The 23,490-nt window shown below is 30.7% G+C and overlaps 1 protein-coding gene across 1 annotated transcript in view; it reads left to right on the forward strand.

The window, feature by feature from the left end:
• Positions 1-1,165: 1,165 nt before the first annotated feature.
• Positions 1,166-23,490, forward strand: part of Oct-TyrR (Octopamine-Tyramine receptor) — a 41,120-nt gene continuing 18,795 nt past the window's right edge. Inside the window, exon 1 of the mRNA XM_090109227.1 lies at positions 1,166-1,386. The gene's annotated coding sequence lies outside the window, so the exon portion shown is untranslated. The remainder of the gene's footprint in view (positions 1,387-23,490) is intronic.

Here is a 23,490-nt window from a genome sequence, read left to right on the forward strand (position 1 = left end):
ATTAAATTGAAATTCATACCAAATACTCAGGTCTATAATAACCTTTAAGCTGTAACAAAATCAAACTTCTATGTCAACGCAATCAAAAGAAACAGCAATTTAAGCTGCATATTTTGAAACTCGCAAGTACTCGCAAGGGAATCAAAACCTAAAGGGTACTTCCAGTCCACCTAGAATCTTGATATTTGGCATGAAGCAACGTTTTATAGCACACATAAAGGAAAAATTCCGAAAACCTTACATTTTTAGTTACATTACAAAATATATATTTATTTTTTAATAAATATAAGCTTATTACTTTTTTCCTCATGAACGCGTAGAGCTATCAAGTTGAAATTCATATCAAATACTTAGATCTAATTGCCTTTAACCCGTGAAAAAAAAATTGCAGGTTTGTACGGAACCCTCGGTGCGCGAGTCCGACTCGCATTTGGCCTTTTTTTTTTAAAGTAGTTTCATTACTTTACTGACTGAATTGTAATAATTAAAATAAATAATCTTATATATAAAAATGAATCGCAAAATGTGTTGGTAAGCGCATAACTCGAGAACGGCTGAACCGATTTCGATAATTCTTTTTTTAATATATTTCCTTGAAGTACGAGGATGGTTTTTATGTAGAGAAAACGTAAATACGTACCACGGGCGAAGCCGGGGCGGACCGCTAGTTGGTAATAAATTAATCAATTAGTAGTAAAACAGAAGTTTATAAATCTATTAATAATTTATTTATAAATATTATTAAATTGAATAATTAATATTGTTTTATTTGATTTAGACAGCAACACTCCGACTCCATTAAAACATATCGAAATACTGACAAATCCAATTTGAGAATCATACAGATATCTAAAATAAGACAGAGTAAATAATTCATTTATAATTTGCATGCATAAATCCACTTTCATCTTCTTTTACATAAAATTTAATTTACGTTTATTCCATCTCATATTCTATGATTATAAATTGATCTAGAATTTCATGAAGTTCGCAGAACATCAGCCTTTTTAAATGCAATTATCACAAAAATCAGAATCGATGAATTTCTAAAGAACGTTCAATCAACACTCTGAAAGGCGAAGGCTCTACAACGTAGAGCACTCGTAGCGTCAGTTGATAACAGAGCGCTACGTCGTGCACACGCTACGTGCTACGGTCTGTGCAAACTTTTCGACGTTATACCTATTCGTATATCGGTGTATGACTTACATTGATTGTTTATGATATGAGAAACTAGTTTTAATATCAATTAAATATACTTTAGTTTTATGTTTTTTTTTAACAATAGACAATGGACCATTTAATGGCGTCTTATTTTTCTTTCTTAAAGTTTGCGGTTATTAAAATGGGGAGTGAAACAATAAACTGTTGGAAGATGAAAAATTGGTGAGTTGAGATAATAATGTAAGCTCCATCCTATCTTAATTTGTTTGTTCTTGAATCTTGGAATTTGAAATTGGGAGAGCCATCAATAATTTTTGTGTCAGCTCGGTAATGTGAGGAAATACGTTATTTAATTAAATTTATTTATTGCAATACTAGCTGCGCCCCGTCGTTTTACCAACATTGCTCCACCCTTTTGTTCGTACTGATATAAAGACTTATAGGCTTCCTTGATAAATTGACTATCTAAAAGTGATATAATTTTTCAAATCGAAACGGTGGTTTCTGAAATTAGCGCGTTCAAGCAAGCAAACTTACAAACTCTTCAGCTTTATATTAGTATAGATTAAAAACACAAAGACGGTATTGAAGATATTTTCTTTTTAATAAGCACCATATGAAAGCATCGGACAAGCACAGCTGAAGGATATTGCAACGCGTTGCCTTATTACGCTCGGATAATAGAAAATCAAAATTAATTGTTTGTGCACTCTTCAATAGAAAAAAAATTAGAATAATATTTTGTTAACTTATGAAGCACTTTATTAAAGCGTCGAAGAAGCAAAGATTAAGAATATTTATAGGCGTAGACTTATTACGATACAGTTTGTATTATGAAGAAACATAAATATCATTTTAAAAGCTGAGTAATCGCACAAGTAATCGGCTGGGAACGAAACAATAATAATGTTGATTATAAACGTATAAAACAATTAAAATTAAAATACTGATAAAAAAATAGGGAAATGAGAAGAAAAATTTCTCTAATTTAACGACGAGCTTGCAACACCTTTTTATATAAGAGATTTGCATTGTTTTATTTCTACTGAATATAAAGCTGTAAGGTATTGTTGAATTATATTTATATAGTAAAAAATATATGAGAAGATGTTTGATACTCAACATAGATGATAACTTAATACTGAAACATATATGAACTTTTTATTGAAATTTAGATGTTCATATGAATATCGATTAATACAATAAAGGTAGAGATTTTATGATCAATTGGTTGAATGCATCTATTTACTATTTTCATAAAAATTCTGACAAAGTGTATGTACTGTTTATGGTACTATAAAGTTATTTTAACGTAAATAATGGACAGTAATTTATTTAGATTACGACTGTTGTGCAGGTCGGGATCACGAATAACTCGAATTTATCATATAGGTTCGGCAATTTTTCTTCCCTCAAGAGTAATTCGATTAGGTAATCGTATCTATTAATCAAAATAAAAATGGTTATTAAATATATTATGTAATAACATTAGAATGGCAATTGTTTCAATTATTATATTTTGACATTTAAGTATTATACAAAAGATTTATATACCTTGCCTTTTAATCCATCTTTTTTTCTCATTTTATGTAATTACCAATAAGAAACTAAGTCTTACTTTTTGCTATTTCAACAATTTATTGGCAAATAAAGTAATCTGTAGAAATTATAACTCGCAAGGAGACTATTTGTTTATTGTGACATGAGCGCCATCTGTATCGCGTATACAATGATTGATTGAATTTCAATTAACCCCCCAAGCATGGACAATTTACGATCGAGGATGACAATGTGGCAGTTGATTGTCATATTGTTTAATTTTACTCTAACTTCTATTATTTAAACATCGTTCATTAAAAAAATATCGAATACACTTTGAATATACGTGTAAAATATTATTTAGGCCCAATTTTTCAATTCTTGGTTAAAATAATTGGTCAATATACTTATTATAAGTAGTAAACAACCATTTCGACAATGTGATCTAATCGACCGATTTTTGATAATATCATATAAAATTATTGATATGTAACGAAACTTATCCGTCCAGTAAAGTTACGGTGTCATCCGTAACTTTACTAGAAGGATAAGTTTTACCGAGGCTTGAAAAAGCTAAAAAATAATAAAATTATTCGTTTAAATACGAAAAACGTGGTACAAAAGTCTATTTAGAGTTAATCGAAAAAGGCTATAGAGAAAAGATTCACTGATTCCAATTAAATATGATAACTACCTTCACTTTGTGAACCTGTCCTTCCTTAAATATGTTGGTAACTAAATGCAAAATGGAGTTTAAACTAACATGCTTTTGCCATTAACCGAAAAGCCGTTTCTCTAGTTGTTAAAACGTCTCATTAAAACAAACCATCCTATTAAGATAGATTCAGTACTTTTACCTTGACACCTAAGTTAGTTCTCTAACTAAGCAGTAACGTAACTCCGCAGTAGAATGAATGAACTTTTTATATTAAAATAATTAAGAAGTCACAGCGAGGTTCCTTAAATAAAAATTGTAAGAGCATCGTGAAAAGTAATGAGCAGACATTTTAAGTAATAAACATAATTCCTTTGAGACCTTATTACGAATTATTTCGTCAAGATTTTTAAGCAAACTCTCATGGTAATTGAAAGATAAAAGAAGAAAACACTTGAATATCTTCCATCCATACCAGGATAAATATTTGTAATTAAGTGTATTGTAATTAACATGTACTTCATGATGTCAACTTCTGAAGCGAATGCATTTACAACTTTTTTCTCTGATTAAGTTGTTTCTTATAGGATTTCTGGGATATCCGGGTAGGTACTTATGCGTTTTCAATTGTATAAATAATGCGGTCATCTGAAGTGAAATATTATAAATACGAAATCGTTTGCTTGTGTTTGTTTCACTTCGAAACGGAGTGGTTAAGATTTGAAAATAGTCAGTTAAAGGCTAGGTTTTACCACATTGTAATATTGTAACATCCCATGGGGATTTTCATTTACCATGCAGCCGGAGCTGTGGGCAATATAGTAAAGATTTAAACTGTATAGAGCTAAAAGGAAATTATTTATCAATATATGTACTTTCCAATGAAATATAAACTGAAAAGATTTTTTTACAATTTGAATTTTTCAATAACGTTCGTTTGCACTCTAGGGACCGGTTGTACTTACCCTAATAACTAATAGCCTATAATAATTTTATTCGTATACGTAATATAAATACAGTTTTTTAAATCTTACATAAATATCTGATATGTTAACCATTGAAATTTTTGTAATCTTACAAATGTTAACAATATGCATTATACGCAGTAGGTACTTTATTATTATCCGAAGAAGATATGATTTTTCAAAGAGTTCTTGTAACAAAGAGTACTCACGTAATGCCATAAAACTTTATGACATTTTTTATGAGATTTCATAGAGTGAATACAATAAAGTTATCTACATATTGCAAAATTTCGTGTAAAGAACTAGAGAATAATATTCTTCAAATATGATCATGCTTTTATAATATTCAGTATATTATAATCTTATATTACTGTTTATATAAATTTTGTAGGTTTTTAAGGAAATGAGTTGGATAAAAAAATATATTTTAATGTCTTTGTAATGCTACATGGCAATGTGATCTGGTCAAAAGCACGCTCGCTAACAGAGGCCTATTCATTGTTGGCTTGAAAAGCTTCAGTTACATATTCGAGTATGAGAGTATCATTCCATTTATCATAATAATGTGGCCTATTTTATTTCCCTGGCTTTGAAAATGTTTCCCATAAATAAGTACTATGTCTGCCTTGACTAAGGAACAAATGAACAAAGTTACTTTCTTCCAAGAATTCGATTTAAACGCGAGGAAAACTGCAAATTAAGCTATACATTAAAACTTTGGGTAAAACTAAATAGCTGTACGCCAGGTACGTTACAAACTGTTGAAAACAATATTTTTGCAATTAACCCTAAATAACTGCGAGAACTTAATTAACTAATTCGCTACACAGAACCTGGCGATACAAGTTTGAAACCATACGTGTTTGCGAGCAATTAAATAAAAGTTATAAACCTCTATGAGCTTTACATACGCTAACATGTTTATTTGAAAGTGACTTAAAAAATTCGACTGGTTTAATTTGTTAGAGCGTTTCATATTCAACATTCAACTCGTACGAACACTTAAACCTTGTCAAATGTATATTTTTTAAACGTGAAGCGTTTTCATAACGTTTTGTACAGTTTTGCGTTTTATAAGGACATCGTAAAATTTATAAATAGAAGCGAGAAGTCAAGAGAATTTGATTTATTTATTTCAAAAGGACCGAGCGTAATTTCAATACCAGCGTATTTGCAACGTGGATGCTTTGAGCTTTAGGATATAAATACGTTTTCAGATGTTTAATGAAAATCTTGTTGAACACTCTAGAAAAATGTGTATTAAGCGTTATATTATATGAAGAATAAACTTCCTGTGAATGAAACATAATGTTCATTTTTATGAAGCGGACGTAATCTGACGGATAAAAGCAAATATTGGCTATAAGCATTATCCATGTAGAAGATGTATTCTTACCTTTATATTAAAATAGTGTTGTACCCTTTCTCAATTTAACCTACGCTAAAATTTGGTCCCCTTTAAAACTGTCTCAACGTGTTACATCTCAGAGATATGGCTTTTGCATTAAGTAATATTAACAATTCAGTGAATAAATTATAATTTCATTGAAGCGTGCATAGACAACACAATATTAGATTAAGTGGTTAAAGCCAAGGTTAAAGCGGTATGAAATTTACCGGAGATTGTAACATTACTGAAGCTAATGGAACTCGCATTCACTGGTTTGCTTTAATTTTAAATGACACGTCAGCTAGAGTGATGGCATAAGATTGTTCAGTGTAACTGTTACATATATGTGCCCTGGATGCACTGTATACAGTGAAAGTAACATTAATTTATAGATATAAATATTAAGATTAGTAATTTAAGATATGTAACTAGTTTATTCAGGTACAGAATGAGTGTGAAAGAAGGGGCTTTTTACGGAAATAGTTTAAACCTTAGAGGATTATAAGAATTCCGATAAGGATTTAATAACATGGGATAAATCACGGGAAGAATATTTGAACAGAGGAGATTAACGAAAACTATAATAACTTATAATATCCACTAGCTGGTATGGGGTAATAATAATCGGTTCATGCTGGGAATTGATGATTGATGTGCCCATATTGTGCCGATATAAATTCTTCGATGATTTGTTACGTCACATAAAAGCACGTATCGTTTTTTATCGTTTTACAAAACATCAGAGTATTTTATTAAATTTAATACGATGCAGAGAAGAATGGTGTATACTATGTGTGCTAATGCATGCTAATGCATCACCCTCAACATCATAAAAAAGCCATACTATGTGTTTTCTTATGTTATTTCGCTACGTGTCAAATTGGTAGATACGAAAGGGAGGAATGGAATAAATAGCGAATGTATCGTATGTTAGAGAATTTATAACTCAACGGAATAAACATGACATTGGGGACTTCAATAGAAAAGTTTATACGTACGTCAAACAACGGAAAGGCATCCGTGTCACTGAACATATACAAACAAAATGCAGACATAATCGTATGGAACTAATGTTTAAGCATTCCATTTTCCTTTAAAAGTAAGAGCATTAGTTGGGTTCAATTTAGCGTTTCGACGAAATGCTTTTACCTCAGAGAAAGTTACAAGCCGTTAGCACGCCATTAATAGTAAAATGATCTCGCGTTAACACTTAACAAGATGTAGAGACGTGCCTACCCTACACGCCCGTAATATGACAATTTCTATGAAAGGGGGTCAAGTTGGGTCATATTACCGAATAATTTAGACTTGAAGGCTGGAATATATTATATTATACAAAGTTTATACGATTACATGCTATAGATTTATTACGTAAAGTGTATAAAATAATACAACCATGATTTAAAGTAGTTCTCTAGAATGGAATTAAAATTATATGTGAAAATCCTTCTTATGTCTCTTGTTTTTTATTACAGAAGTTATAAGTTTTACAAAGGAATTCATTCACGTCACGTCGACATAATCAAGTATCATACTTGTCTTATAAAAAAACAATTGAATAGGAAAAGTTTCGTCAACGCTGGTTTTTCTCAGTTCTTTATACAGAAATAACTCTTTTTCTTTTAGCGACGTTTCTTTGTTGCCAATTTCAGCCTGGTATAAAGCGTAATTAAGGTTAGTACCGAGAACAAGAAACCGATGTGATACAATTTAGGAAATATGCAGTAAAAATTCAATTTGTTGCTCGGACGTCGCACACATCTATTACGATGGACATCCAAGCTGATGTTTCATTAGTTTTGACATGTATCGGATATGATTCATGGACAACGGTTGCTCCAATAACAAGTGAGGGCTTTATAGATCAGTAACGGTTGCAGGACATATTTTTAAAAATACTTGGTGTTAACGTGTTAAGCATGTAATGTATATAAAAAAGACAATAATGTAGACGGATAATATTCTTTTACAATTGTAAAAGAACGATCAATAAAATTAATAATAATGCAATTTATTAACATAATTTTCGTACTCTTATAAATCTTTCAAATAACATTATCAATATAAACCTGGCATTTGAAAATACATCTAGAGGGTTAACTATCAGTAGCTGAATTATTTCAGTCGAAGTAAGATTGATTGTCTCGCTATTGTTGAAACGCGACAAAAAGGAGGTTAGGTCGAACTATACACACTATTTGTTTGAAATTGAACGCTTTTGTTGAAAAACTACGAATTCCAATCAAATTGTAGCACATACAAAGGGGTTAGTTTACTTTTTGCGACCAGAACTTATTTGTTATTCACACACTATGAGCTATAAAATAGTTGAAAATAAATGACAGTTATTGGTTAGTTGGTTGACACAGAACTGAGTTCAATACCATTTATAGAATAATGGGATGTGAACGTGTGCTTTTCTTTTGGATCTGGGTGATGTGGTTCATATTATAATAAACAGTTGATCAATATATTGAGTATCATAAAACCTATTTAAGTAATTCTAATCATTTTCGTAACGCCCAAAATAGACGCTACCTCGTCTACAAATCTCAAAAGCACGTAAACTTACTATAAGGCCAACCACAGATGATGTATCAAAGCAATTCTCAGAATTGCAGCATATAATCCCCTTAGGGATAACATTCCAATTACTATTGACGCGACATCGACATTATTATTGAGCGCTACGTTAGGTACATTTCGATGATTGTTATTCAAACAATGATTATGTAAATTAATCTCGATTGGATTAAGGCGGTTAATTGTTTCTTTATTGGTTTGGAGTAGATTAATAACTAACAAGATATTCCATTTCTAACTTTAATACTTGTAGGTATGGTTTGGGTTAAAACTTTTATGAATGTAATTTAATAGGACAGTGATAACAATGTTGGTTTAATTGGTTAAAAATATCTTTGAAAAAGTTTTTGTAAACTGAAAACTATGCGTAACTAAACCAATTATTATTTTTATTGCCATTTTAAATATTGTGCTGCGAATATTCACTATTAAACGAACCTATAGTTCTGTGAAACAAATATCTACCTCTAAATCCTAAATCTTGGTAACCTCCAGGCTCCGAAGCTATTTTCATTAAATGAGGTAGAAGGTATGTAGTAATTCCATTTCCTTAACATATATTTACTTTTTGTTACCCTTTTGTGAATGATTTTCATGTATCGCATAAAAGGGTTTCAAAGGTTTTATCCAACATCAAGAGCATAATACGTAAAAAGACATGAAACACATTTTATGTTCATCGATCATTACATGAGGGGAACCATATGGATTCCAAATATATGACGTCATTGCAAGTAATACAAGGTATGTTGAAAAGTTATATGTTTCAGAGATATGTGAATTGAAAAAAATATTTTATGATTATGATTTCCATACAATATCTCAATTTTTGCGAAATAAACGTAATTCCTGTAATTTTTTATATTTCCTTTGATATGGATAAGTAATTGAATTTATTTGATCCATTGATACCTTTGCGTTGTATCCAAATCAATTATTTGATATCTTCGTTGTTTTTAAGTAAATGTATTGTGATTCGTTCATCCGTTTTTTTCCATTATATTTTGGAAATTTTTGTTTACATTGAATAATTTTTATTTCAGAACATTTTCTTCAAACTCTTGCAAAAAGACACTCAGACATAAATCTGTAGTTACAGTTTTTAAACATATTCTATGCATACAATATGGTTTCTAATATTTTGACATATAAATAACCAGAAATATTTTACTTACAAGTAAATGATACAATACACATACATAATATATTATATTGTGTAAATCAGTACACAAAACATTATACCAAGAAAGGATAATAAGCAGGCATTTGTACGAATTTTCATGGGATAAGAAATGTGGTCCATTTCAAAGCGTTTCAAATTATTCGTAAGGGTAACCAAGCGTGTATAATTTAGATGAAATGGTCAGGTAATAAGTAAAGATCTTCTTTGAATTGCATGAATTTAAATTCAGACCGGGAATTGTGTTTCAATTTGTTGGTGATTCTCGAAATATTTTTAACACGCTTTTATTAGCCTCACCTGTATGTTTAAGTATATGTAACCGACACCTTTTAGACTTGATTTCAACATGATTTCAACCCACTTTTAACTGATAGATTGAATTTAAACTTTGTTCACTTATCAAGTAATGGTGAAGATACAAATTCTTCATCAGTTTTTCTTAATAAAATATTTAAATTATCATCGTGTTTTTAGTATTTATAACTCTATTTATTTTATTTATATATTTATACCTATACGGGACAAGAATACTAATAACATAGGTTGTATTCATCAAGAATAATCTGCTGCGGATTTGTAAAACTTTAATGCGATTGGGATTTCTGCGGGACCTTTTTCTATTTTATTACATAGGAAGGGATTTTATAGTCGAAATAAATAATGTAACGCCTCACCTGTTGGTAATGAAAAAAACAAGTATAAGGTATATCTAAATATTGATTTTAAGAAGAAAAGTCGAATTTACCTTGTATAATGTTCAATTTTAAAATAAAATGATAACAGAATAAGGTACCTAATACGAAAATCATAAATGGTTCTTCAGCTGTAGGTATTCCTAAAAAACACACACCCACACACACACATAACAAAACACATATATCTTATATTAATATCATAAAGATACCGTAAGTACCTCAGTGCGAGCGTAATATCGTAATATCTTATGGACTCTAATATGCCATATTAAAAGATTGAAAAAATTATGTCATAAATTAAAGAAGGTTTTTACTTCGTCAAAAATTATTAATAACTGCTTGCTAGTTTGTTATGTTTCTCACATTTATGTCGGGCTATAAACATATTTTTAGATTTATTGTGAAAATTTTCCAAAAAGAATCATACACATAATAAAATGTATCATAAATATTTTTATAATTAAACGTACGCGCTTGCTAAAATTAATATAGTTTATTTTATAAGCGTATTCTTTCTGCATTTTGTATAATCTTTTTCCATTTGCTTGTATCATTTATGTATAAAAGCTTTGAGAGGCCATTTTGTGCGAGTCATTTCCTTCCTTGTAAATAGAATTTCTGATACCGGCTCACAAACACCTATAATGGTTGAATTCATGTTAGCTCGGTCATAGTAAGAGAAAAATATGTTAACAATTACTAATTAAGAATAAAAAAATGCAAAAATGATTCTATTGAGTTTGTTGTTGAAGTTGTCATTTGCATGGTTTTCTATACTAATATCACAGAATACATAATAGTAGCTAAACGCTACAGAACGGACACTCTCCGCCTCCCGCCAAAATTAAACTTACCTCACCCCCGCGCGATCAGACATAAAATGGGCCATATTTTTCTGCAAGGACGATACGCAACGAAGATTGACAACATTAATCAAATTGACTTAAAGTAATTTTATTATTTTGGATTTGTGATTATCGTTTTTCGTAGAAAATGGTTAGATATTGTGCTGTTTACGGATGTATTTCATCAGAAAAACGCGAATTTTTTTTTACGCTAGTCACAAATGTGCCAACCATAAAGCGTTAACACACACATTTGCAGTCTCTACAGTGTGACTGTCAAAACGATCATTTTGTATGGAGTGTCCGGGGTGTGCTAATATTATAAAGAGGAAAGGTTTGTAATTATGTATGTATGTATGTATGTATGGTTTTCACGCATAAACTACTGGACCGATTTCAAAAATTCTTTCACCATTAGAAAGCTGCATCTTCACTGAGCAACATAGGCTTTATTGCATTTTCAAAAAAATTAGAGATCCTTACCAAAAATGCAATAATGTAACCCAAGGTGTAAAAAATTCCTTAATAAAAATTATGTTGTCGCGTGCGCTGCGGTATCTATTCCTTGAAGTAAGAGGATGGTTCTTATGAAAAAAATACGTAAACATGTAGGTACCACGGGCGAAGCCGGGGCGGACCGCTAGTATGTGATAAAAATGTAATTGTTAAATTCATAAACCATGTCGCAAATTATAAGATGGTTGGATAATTTAAGCGCATAACAATATGCTATCTGATTGTATATGTAATACTCAATCAACAAATGTGAGTCATTATAATAATATGATACACAATAGGTATGGGTAAGTTCTCACTATTTGTACTGTGTTTGATGCCTGTTAATAGATTGAACCCGTTCATGAAAGATGTAGTCGAGAATGCTTCCAAACTACTTTGTACTCTTCTAAGTTACTTGGCTATATATTTGTCTAATTGCGTTTGCACTGAATACTAATTACCATCCACTACAGTAGAGTTCATGTTCTATTGCTAGTTTAAGTTCTAATCTAAATGTTCTCTCTTATCGTGTTTGTCGTCTAAGAAATGTTCACTCAGAAGTTTGTTACTTTATAATCGTGGATAAGCTATATAAGCTTCGCAAGCTTTGTGTCAATAGGTTAATCCAGATGGAGCGAAGGAAAGCGCGTGTGTTTCCATTACTCGGCCGAGCCATGTCACGTACATAGACCGAGCATCCTCGCGCGGAAAATGCTTTGCGATACTGCGCGTTCAGTGTCAGTTAAAATCGATTTATACTAACGATATTATACTTTATTTTTTTAAGTTTAAATAAAGTTCTAAATAAACACATTTAGAACTCGGTGTTTCAGTTATTCAGCATAACCAATAAACTATAGTTACCTTAAGGTCACTCATGTGTACAAAGTAATCTGTTGCAGTCATATTGCTCTTGAAGGAAATATAAACCGAATACCGTCTCAATTCCAAGTGAGAAAAGCCTCGGTAGCGTTGGTAAATTTGAATGAAATTCTAAATAAGCTTTTCAATTTGTTTATTTCCTAATCTAAATATCTTTCTGCTTGAAAAGTAGGTAATATTATCAGACCACCGTCTACAGAATAATTTTTGATCACAATTCCAGACAACATTGCTTTGTATTCATAATTTAATTCATTTTAATAAGGGGACTTTATTAGATATTTAAAATGTTTATTTTGATTTAAATATAACTATACGTATCACGGTTGATAGGAATAATGAAGGTTCATCAGAGAACATAGTTGTGATTTATTTAGAGCTATTTTCGGATACATTCGTTAATTGAAAACCGGTGAACAAAAGGTACCGTATACATTTAGATTCTCGTTAATTACACCTGGCATCAATGCTGGATTTTCCAATGAGAATATCGTTTTCATTAAAAATATATCAAATCCGTTTGTTATAAGTAAAAATAGTAAGTATAGTTGTTCAAATTATTATGCCTGTACGTACGGTATTATATAATCTGTGAAAAAGATTCTTTAACTGGCGAAAGACAGATAAAAGATAATCCATAAATTTACCAAGAGTTAAAAAACATAATATTATATTATCAAGGATTAAAAGTTCATCTTTTACAAGTATTAGGTCTTAATAACAACGTAATCTTATTTAATTAAATAGCACCCATAAAATAAAGGCTTTTTCAAGTATTACATAAATCACACCCAAGTAAAAAATTACTTGTTTTAATAAACCACCCTAAAAGCTTTTGAAATTAGCTAATTAAAAAGTCAGGAATGGATATAAAAATGGCCACTAGAAAAACCTGTAGTAAACTAATTGTTGAATAATAATCATTGTTGATTTGAATAACATTTTACTTTAGTTAATGGAAAGGCTATTTTATTTTAGAATGTTAAGTGGTCAAATTAAAGCATCATAAAGAAAGCTATTATACAAGTCAGTCACGATGAAAGCTTTGCTTTACGTAATAATGTTTCATAAATAACAGTGGATAATATAATCTAAAATGTGCTTTATTGTAGAGGTTTGAGACTTTTACTATTACATTCAATTTTAAAGGTCAAAGAAGTATTCACTAAGATTTTAGAAAAAAAATGTATATATATACACGGGATTCGTTTTGAATTTTTCTCAGTTTCGTGATTATCATGTTATTCCTTAGCAAAAAACGTAAACTATAGACATACCTTAAATGAAATATACTTATACGGTCTAGTTAAGTGGGAAACTGAAATGAGTTCAGACTTGAGATTATCGTTTAAAAATATTGCACATGTTTTCATCGCTTGTAGTTGACTTTTAGTTGACTTTAGGTCACAAAATTGAATTGTTCTTGTATAAATTTATTGACCGACTATCATCATTTTAATTTAACTCTGAATAGACATTTTTTTATAAAGCCAAATAAAGTGTCATTAAAATAACAACCTATCTGCAAAAATGTATTCATATAATAAATAGGTTTTATTTATCAAAGTACAAAAAACACTTTTATATATTTTTTTAATGAAATAAAAAATACGGAAATATGTTTCGACATTAATATTTTTATATAAAATTTATTCAATATGCAAATCTTCTATTTTATTCAGAAATCATAAATACAAAACTCAAATTTTTAATAAATGTATTCAGGTCATGTTACTCGTTTAGTATTTTTGCACTTATGTTTCTCAAATGATTTTTTGGAGCTCGTAAAGCTTTCAATTATTTTTATTAAATATAATACAGGAAAGAAGTATCTGTTAGAAAAAAATATCTGGAAAACATGGCATTAAGTTACTTTCTAGCGTTAAAAGAAGTTTCAAATTCGATCCAGTTTTTGAATTTATTCGTTACAGACATTCGAAAATCTCTTCTTAATAATGTACAGAATGCTTAAAGATAGATAAAATACATTGTCCATTTAGAAATTAAAGATTTTAACGGATTTTAAACGCGATTTATTCGTAGTAGTTAGTATATTATTATCCTGACGTTTCGCCAATTCGACGTTTTCCTCTTTAATTTCTAAATGCTTAGTCTAAGGGCCGATTTTTCAATGCTTCGATAAAACTTATTCGTCGAATAATTTATAAAACTACCATTTTAAAAACGTATTCTAATTGCCCGTATTTGATAGTTTATGTGACATTTTAATATTATCGTGTAATACTCGCGTAAAATCAAACACTAGACTACAATGTGTAGTATCTATTGATACTACACATTGTCGATGTCTAGCGTAGGGTCTATTCTTTGTTCTAATAATAAATCATAATTCAATATAACTGCCGGTAGTGATGAATAACGCAAGATCAATTTAAACAAATGTTTGTTTAAATTGATGATACGATATAAAGCGTAATGGAACGATATTATTCACTTAGTATTCACTAGTAGGTACTCTTATACTCTAGAGTCTAGACTAATCTATTTGTAGTTGAGAATGTTTATTACAAATTTGATCACGCTTTATTATCAAGATGGTTATTAAGTGGTACTAATTCTATGTTATTGCGGTGTTTTCGCAACACTTGGGTACTCGGGCCAACTTCAAACTCTAAAAATCATTATTAGACCTTATTTAAAATCGTAAATAATAAACATATTGTGTTTTAAATTGTTTGACTCATTCGTAACTGTCTCGATGTCGAATATAAAAAAATTGTCTTTTTCTGAGGATTACACAATTTACATGGAAAAACATAGCTGTATTATGCAACCATTGAAATCTAATTCCAATTTTTCCGCAACACCACGTAAACAACAAACAATTCTTGAAATATCTTTAGCGATATTTTGTCAGAGCTCGCAATTTATTTTATTAAGTACATCTGTGGCGTGTAATCAGTGTATTTAAATTAATTAACTTCAGTAAAGCTCTACATGGTTATGTGACGTGTGTGATAAACGTTCATGTAAATTTAACTTTGTTTTACTCTGTATGCGAAATAGAAACGACGTGGCTTTTACGAATTGTGCTAATTATGTACTGAATGTAAAAAAATATTAAAAACCAATGTATAGTCGTAATTACTTTGTGAATAAATTCCATGTTCTGTGGTAATACGTAATTATAATATGATGAATTATTTGTTCGAGGCTTTTGTGCAAATAGAATGCGCTATTTACGCTTTCAATGCTTCTTAAGTATTTTGTGGAGTTTACCAAATGTTCAACTTTATAACTAAAATTGAACACTGTTGTATAATTTCAACACTATTAACCTCTAAATCCTCCCTATAACAAAGATGGAAGTCCTAATAGGCCTCAATAAATTTATTTAATGCAGTTTTTTAAAGATTAGGAGAGTGTTGCCAAAGTCATCAGTCAGCCCTACGATAAAAACCAGGAAAACATTTATGCCATAGCATGTAGATTGATGTATTAGGGAAATATTTAAGCAAAAACATCAATTTACTCTTCACCTACCTACCCAGGTGACGGTCGATGTCAAAATATTGGTGCTGAGGTGTCCTTTTAATAAAGTGAATGCAAATCTTATACCAATATGAAGTGCGATATGGAAGCATCTAAAGTCAACTTCTAAAGTCTAATTTCTAGTCAGCGAGCTCTCTCATGCATCATATTGTGTAATGTGTTCCTCGAATTAAAAGATATTGGGATTATGGATAGTGGTGTGATTAATTTTAGTAAATAATTCAAGCACTTTGTTGTAGGAAGATAGTCACTTTATTTATCTTCAAATAGAGTATCGAAGGTATGTCTTAACAGTCTGAAGGATACGAGTGAACTACACACAAAGAGCTATATAACTCAACTGTTTTAGGGTCTATATAACACTCAAAATTATACCTTTATTTATGACCCTCTTCGAGTATTTCTTACCCGTACTTCTAGGAATCTATACAATAAATATTCACAAGGTTTAACATGTGTTACCAAGTGTTGAGTGTATACAGGACTCACAATAGGTTTACCAAATGTGCATGATAAGAAAAAAAAAAGGTCGTTGCAATAAATCACACGTATAGTGTAAGAAACGTAATTGCTTTTTAAGAGAGAAACTTTTGTAAATGAAATCAATATTTCAACACGCCCCCTCAAAAGTTAATCTCTTTTCCAAGTTACAATTTTAATTGCAATTACATATTAATACATATACAATTATATTAATACATCATGATAACCAAAATTCTAAAGTTGAATACAATACTCTTAATACTGATCGACATACCTTCCGCTTACTCTTTGTCTGGGACGGTTGTTACTAACCGTATACATAGTGATCCGACATTTGTCTTCACGATAAGGGAAACCCAGGAAAACCTTATCAGATCATTAAAAATATATAAGTTTACATCAAGATACAACTTATTTACTAATCAATCTTCTGATGCCATTTTCGCTCTTAACTCCAGGAACCTCCCTGGTAGTGGCTTTGTCAGCATGTCTGCAATTTGAACACCTGTTGACATATGTTTAATAATTTTAGTATTATTTCTCATATTGATCCCAAAGGAATTAATATTTGATGTCAATATGTTTGGATCTAATAAGGCTTGTTGGATTGTTAGCTAGTACATCCATTTTACTATTCATATATTAAGATAGGTTCTTTAGTTTTCAGGTTTATACCTGCTGCTAAAGTTTTTTTTTCAACCATATTGCATTTAACAGCTTCATACAGAGCCATATATTCAGCTTCTGTAGAAGAACCTGCCTTATTGTACTCCAACATATTGTACATCAATCATACAACTAGAAGAAGTAACCCGTTGTACTTTTCTTTTAAATACTAACTCGAATCAATTATCTTATCAATTTGTCTAATTAGAATCAAGTATCTTATCAATTTGTTCTTATATGTTTCCTTTACATATTTAATTTTAATCTACTTGTTTTTAAACATTACCGAGTTCTTGTTTATTTTCATTCACATGTCTGCTTATAGTTAAAGTCAGATCATTGTACATGAAATTAAATACATTAGATTTCCAATAAGAATTCGAAATGGAATACCGTCATTCTCATTGGATTCCATAGCCTCAAAATCTAAATTGAATTTTATGTAAGAAGATTTTGATCACCCATTGTACTAAGTTTATTTCATACGGTTTTAATATTTACTTATGTGCTTTGATCTAGTGTTACGACATTATTTTGTCTCGTGATTCTAAAGCTTAATAAGAATTTAACCTCCTTTTAAATCACCCATTTTAAATTAATTAATTAAATTCTGCATCGTTTTTCAACAATAGTCACTCACTATAATCACTAGATCGTCCACATTTAATTCAGTATAAATATTATTAGAGATATCTCATCTATTCAGTATGTACATGAATCGATCCTTAAAATCATTTGTAAAACCTTTTTCTAATAGTCTTTTCAAATATTTCAATCCAACATCTGGCAACTTTTTAAGCAATATGCTACCTAATGCTTTGTTTAATTTACAATCGGGGTTCACAAGTGTTTTCACTTTTCACACCCTCAAGTATTTTAATATACTGTACGATTAACTGACCACTTAAAATGCAGTTTAATCAATCTGGTAAACTAACAAGCCATGCTGCTGTTAAAAGACTTAAGTTCAAAATTGTTGCAACCGATATTTTTACTAATACCTCTAGCAACTAAACGGGCTTTACACTTTTATGGATTTCCGAACTCATCGTACTTTATAATATCCATTTTCATTATATACAATATTTGTACTACTTGGTTTTGATACTAAAGTCCAAGCTTTTTATTTACAAATAAAGAATATAGTTCATCATTAATTGCATTTTTCATTGTTTAGCATCATTCCTATTTTCAATTATCTCATGTGAATTAGGAGTAAATATACAATGTATTATGCGCACAGTAAATAATGAAACGGCTAATAATTATCTTCATTAGATGAAGTTTGGCTTTTAATATCTATCTGATATATCGGTTTCATTGTCAATACTAATTGTCTGTGTCATTAAATTTTAGGCACTGTATTGTTTGTATTTTCAATACTTCGATAGCCTTCTGCCTTATTATTTTATTGATGACTAGCTACTGAGTTTAACGCAAAGTTATTGACTACAGTTTTTCGTCTAGGTACTGAGTTTAACCCTAGATTACTACCCTTCGTCGATTCGACGACGCGTCACCAAAAAAATCGCTATAACTTTTACGCGCGCGACCGTATGGTTTTCTAACTTCACCTAATCTCATCCGACCCATTGCTCTTGCGATGGACGGTAGTGCTTTGTGTGTGGAAGGTCCACACGCGCTGTACCAGCAACCATGGCTCGTCACATCGACGAAGGTTAGTATTAACGTAACTTTTCGTACTATTTAGTTAAGTTAAAATTACGTTATTTTATTTTTTATAATGGTGCCTATTATTTTATTTTTTAGATACGATTCATGTGTTATTATTAGAAGTCGAAAGCGATGAGGAAAATTCATCTGCGAGAGAGCCTGAAGACCATTTTGAGGCTGATGAGGCATGAAATGGAGTGGGTGATGATGAAGTTTCTATTGTAAATAAAGAGAAATTTCCAGATCAAGATTATGAGGCATGTAGTAATACATCTGCCCACGTGACATTGAAGACGAAAAACGTAGCACTTCAGCTGACCCAAATGATTTGATTATAAGACCATCACGTACCATTCTTTTTGGGAAAGATAAACACATATGGTCAAGGTCACAAAGCAGAAGGCCTTCAAGGAACATAGAAACATAACACGAGGGCCTGTACGGTTTTTTCAAGATATTTTAGATCCTCTTCCATGTTTTTCAGGTATAATTACTGATGACATTACTGATACTCTGCGGGACTCAATCACATAAATTTTAAACATGCCAGAAAGAAGTAATATGAATGTTATAAATGAGACTGAGCAAAGTAATGATGCTTATGTCCCTCCACAGCAAAATAAAAGAAACATAAATATGCTATATGTCCCACCGTAAAGCAAAGGTAGACTAAAAATAGGTGCACTAAGTGCAAAAAATCGTTGTGTGCGGAACACAAACTTGATGTGTGTCACAAATGTTTTAGATCCTAAGCTATTATCAAAATTATATTTTTTATTAATTTTTCAGATATTATTTTTACAATTAAAAGTTTATTTCGAGCAATTTAGTGGTATATATTATGTGTACGAATTTTTCAAAAATTTTAAGAACTTTCATAAAGCATGTAAACTATGATCTCATTTTGATGACTGTTTGAATAAAAAATATGGTAATATAAGTATTTTAATATTTTTATATGTAGATTAATACATTGTCCTTAAAATAAAAACATAACTACAATTATATTGTTTTAATTAAACCCCTTAATCCCCTCCAATAAAAAGCGTAGTCGAAGCGACGAAGGTTAGTATTAAACGGTGAAAAATAAGGTTAGTGTTCTAGGGTTAACGTATAGCTGCTATTTACTTCCAGTTTTCACCAACTGAGCTTATCACATAGCTATTCATTCAGTTTTCACCAACTGAGCTTATCACATAGCTATTCATTCAGTTTTCACCAACTGAGCTTAACACATAGCTATTCATTCAGTTTTCACTAACTGAGCTTAACACATAGCTATTCATTTAGTTTTCACTAACTGAGCTTAACACATAGCTATTCATTCAGTTTTCACTAACTGAGCTTAACACATATCTATTCATTCAGTTTTCACCAACTGAGATTAACACATAGCTATTCATTCAGTTTTCACTAACTGAGCTTAACACATAGCTATTCATTCAGTTTTCACCAACTGAGATTAACACATAGCTATTCATTCAGTTTTCACTAACTGAGCTTAACACATAGCTATTCATTCAGTTTTCACCAACTGAGATTAACACATATAGCTATTCATTCAGTTTTCACCAACTGAGTTTAACATAATATAGCTATTCATTCAGTTTCAACCAACTGAGATTAACCCATATAGCTATTTTTAACTGAATATATAAGGTTGTCAACTGAGTTTAACGAATCGTTAGGGACTTCAGTATTTAAACCTGAATCAACCTCGTCTCCCTTTGCCTTTGATTTAAATTTACATCTCTTTCTACCACATATTTATTACTCTCCACTTTATACGCTCTATACCCATTTTACCTTTGATGACTTTTCATCAAATTTGTTTTACTGGTTTCAACATACGGCTGATTCGAAAACCTAAAGGTATTTTAAATATGGAGTTCGTGGCAATGTGAGATGATAACTGATACCTTTATCTACCTTTTAAGTAGTAAGATAAATTCTCTTTAACATGATCAGTAAATAGGTTTACAATACATCAGATTTATTTCTCATAAAATATGTTACACTCTTATGAGTGAATTCATCATTAAACATTACAAAATAATTTTATTATTATTTATTCATTTCTTTTAATCATGAGAACCATAAACATCTGATTTCAACATTATTTTATTAAATGACATTTACACTTGTTTATTGTTTATACAAGCTTCACACAAACAGGTTATCTACCTTTTCATTTAATGTCATCTATTAGCTACTAGATAATTTAACTTTATCAAACTTCTAATAGATAATTTAAAATTTATCTTTTCTTATTTGACCTCGTCACTGATGCTAATATTTTTATTCGGAATTAGAATCTTTATTTTAATAATTAATAAAGTTTAACTTACCGAAAATTCCAGAATAGATATATTGTATTTCGGCTTACCAGTCATTGCCGTCTTACCATTCCACCTCACTGTCAGCTGTCTTACTAACTGCTAAAAGGATATTTCACTTCCTTCATTTGTTAACTGAAAATTTCCAGCCATAAATGCAAAGCTGTCTTCAATCACTGGCTCAGCTTGAATGGTTTGAATTGTCCTTTGTCTTTCTGTACTTGGTTTGGACTTAAAGCGTTTCGAGAAGTTACGACATTCATTTTTATAATGTCCTCTTTTTCCACAATTGTGACACTTAATGTGCCCTTTATAATTTATACCATTTTGTTTCGGCTTGACGATTCCACGACGTATTTTCGATGATTTTCTAAGCTCCTTATTATTTCGTTTTCTTTCATTAGTTTTCTGTTCAACATGTAGAACCATTTTACTTGTGTCAAGACTTTCATTAACAAGTTTAACTTCATGATCTAATAATCTTGTTTTCACGAAACTTAACGTGATGTTGTCTTCTGACAAAGTCTCGATGGCTGTTATAACACCATTGTAAGAAGGTGGTAAAGTAAGCAATAGTTGAGTCACTTTATCAACCTCTGAGATAGTCGCACCGGCTGATGCTAACTCCGATATCAAAGAATCGAACATCATAAAATGTTTACACAAATCTGTGTCTTCTTCCAACTTCAAATTAAATAATTTCTTCCGAGCTCCAATTTGTTTTGCTACACTTTTTCTTTCGAAGATATTGTTTAGTACATCAAAAATTTGTTTTGTCGACGATTCTGGTTTCACGTAACTTAAATACGAATCGGACAAATATTCAATTAACACATTCTTTGCGGTTGACTCCGATTTCTTCCACTTGCTGTCAGGATTCGCTGGTGCTGGTTTATCGATTACATGAATCACTTCAAGTTCATTTAAGAGACTGCGGATTCTGAACTTCCATATATTATAATTTTCACCGTTGAAAGGTTGGATGTTTCTTTTAGATTTTATAGTTTCCATATTGTTTATAAAATCTTTATCTTCACTCTGAATGTTTTACTTACGATACATTCACTAATTTTCAATTGCACTTTGAAATTTTAATTTTCTTCCTCTCAATAAAATTTGTATTTAAATTAATCAACAACGTAGCCTGGGCCCATAACCTATTGGGATTATGGATAGTGGTGTGATTAATTTTAGTAAATAATTCAAGCACTTTGTTGTAGGAAGATAGTCACTTTATTTATCTTCAAATAGAGTATCGAAGGTATGTCTTAACAGTCTGAAGGATACGAGTGAACTACACACAAAGAGCTATATAACTCAACTGTTTTAGGGTCTATATAACACTCAAAATTATACCTTTATTTATGACCCTCTTCGAGTATTTCTTACCCGTACTTCTAGGAATCTATACAATAAATATTCACAAGGTTTAACATGTGTTACCAAGTGTTGAGTGTATACAGGACTCACAATAGGTTTACCAAATGTGCATGATAAGAAAAAATAAAACCGGCCAAGTGCGAGTCGGGCTCGCGCACAAAGGGTTCCGTAGCAGCAAATATAATAAATTACAGTTAAATCAACCTATCTCAAAAACTATAAGAGATACTTTGATCAAACCAAAAATCGTTGAAAGAGTTAATTAGCATGCATCACCTCTATTTTTTTTAGAATTTTATACCCCGTAGTTATAAAAATAGAGGGGGGGGGACATACTTTTTACGACTTTGAGAGCTGATATCTCAAAAACCGTTCACTTTAAGAAAAATGTTTTTTAGAAAACTTTATATCATTTTAAAAGACCTTTCCATTGATACCCCACACGGGTATGTACATCGAAAAAAAAAATTTCATCCCTCAGTTACATGTATGGGGGGCCCCACCCCCAATTCTTTTTTTTACTATTTAGTGTCATATTTTTGTAGCGGTTCATACAACACATATTCCCATCAAATTTCATCACTGTAGTACTTATAGTTTCCGAGTAAATCGGCTGTGACAGACGGACAGACGGACAGACGGACAGACGGACATGACGAAACTATAAGGGTTCCGTTTTTGCCATTTTGGCTACGGAACCCTAAAAAAGGTCGTTGCAATAAATCACACGTATAGTGTAAGAAACGTAATTGCTTTTTAAGAGAGAAACTTTTGTAAATGAAATCAATATTTCAACAAAAGAATATATTTATTTTTCAATTGCAATAATTAGACTAGTTTTTATGGTAGGTATAAATAGTTTATGAAGTAGTGATCAATTTTTCATACATATTTTATCATCTTATACCTATATAACTTTTGTCTCACTCAATTATTCCCGATTTTAAATGTCTCAAGGTTACATTGATTTTTAGCTTATTGTCATGCCTGAAGAATAATCGTATAACCCATTGAGGTAAGGATTAAGCGTACATGAACA

This window comes from Colias eurytheme, chromosome 14 (genome assembly GCF_061535395.1).
Source record: "Colias eurytheme isolate Ceu_HAF_F1 chromosome 14, ilColEury1 Martin Lab GWU primary, whole genome shotgun sequence".
Taxonomy (NCBI): Eukaryota; Metazoa; Arthropoda; class Insecta; order Lepidoptera; family Pieridae; genus Colias; species Colias eurytheme.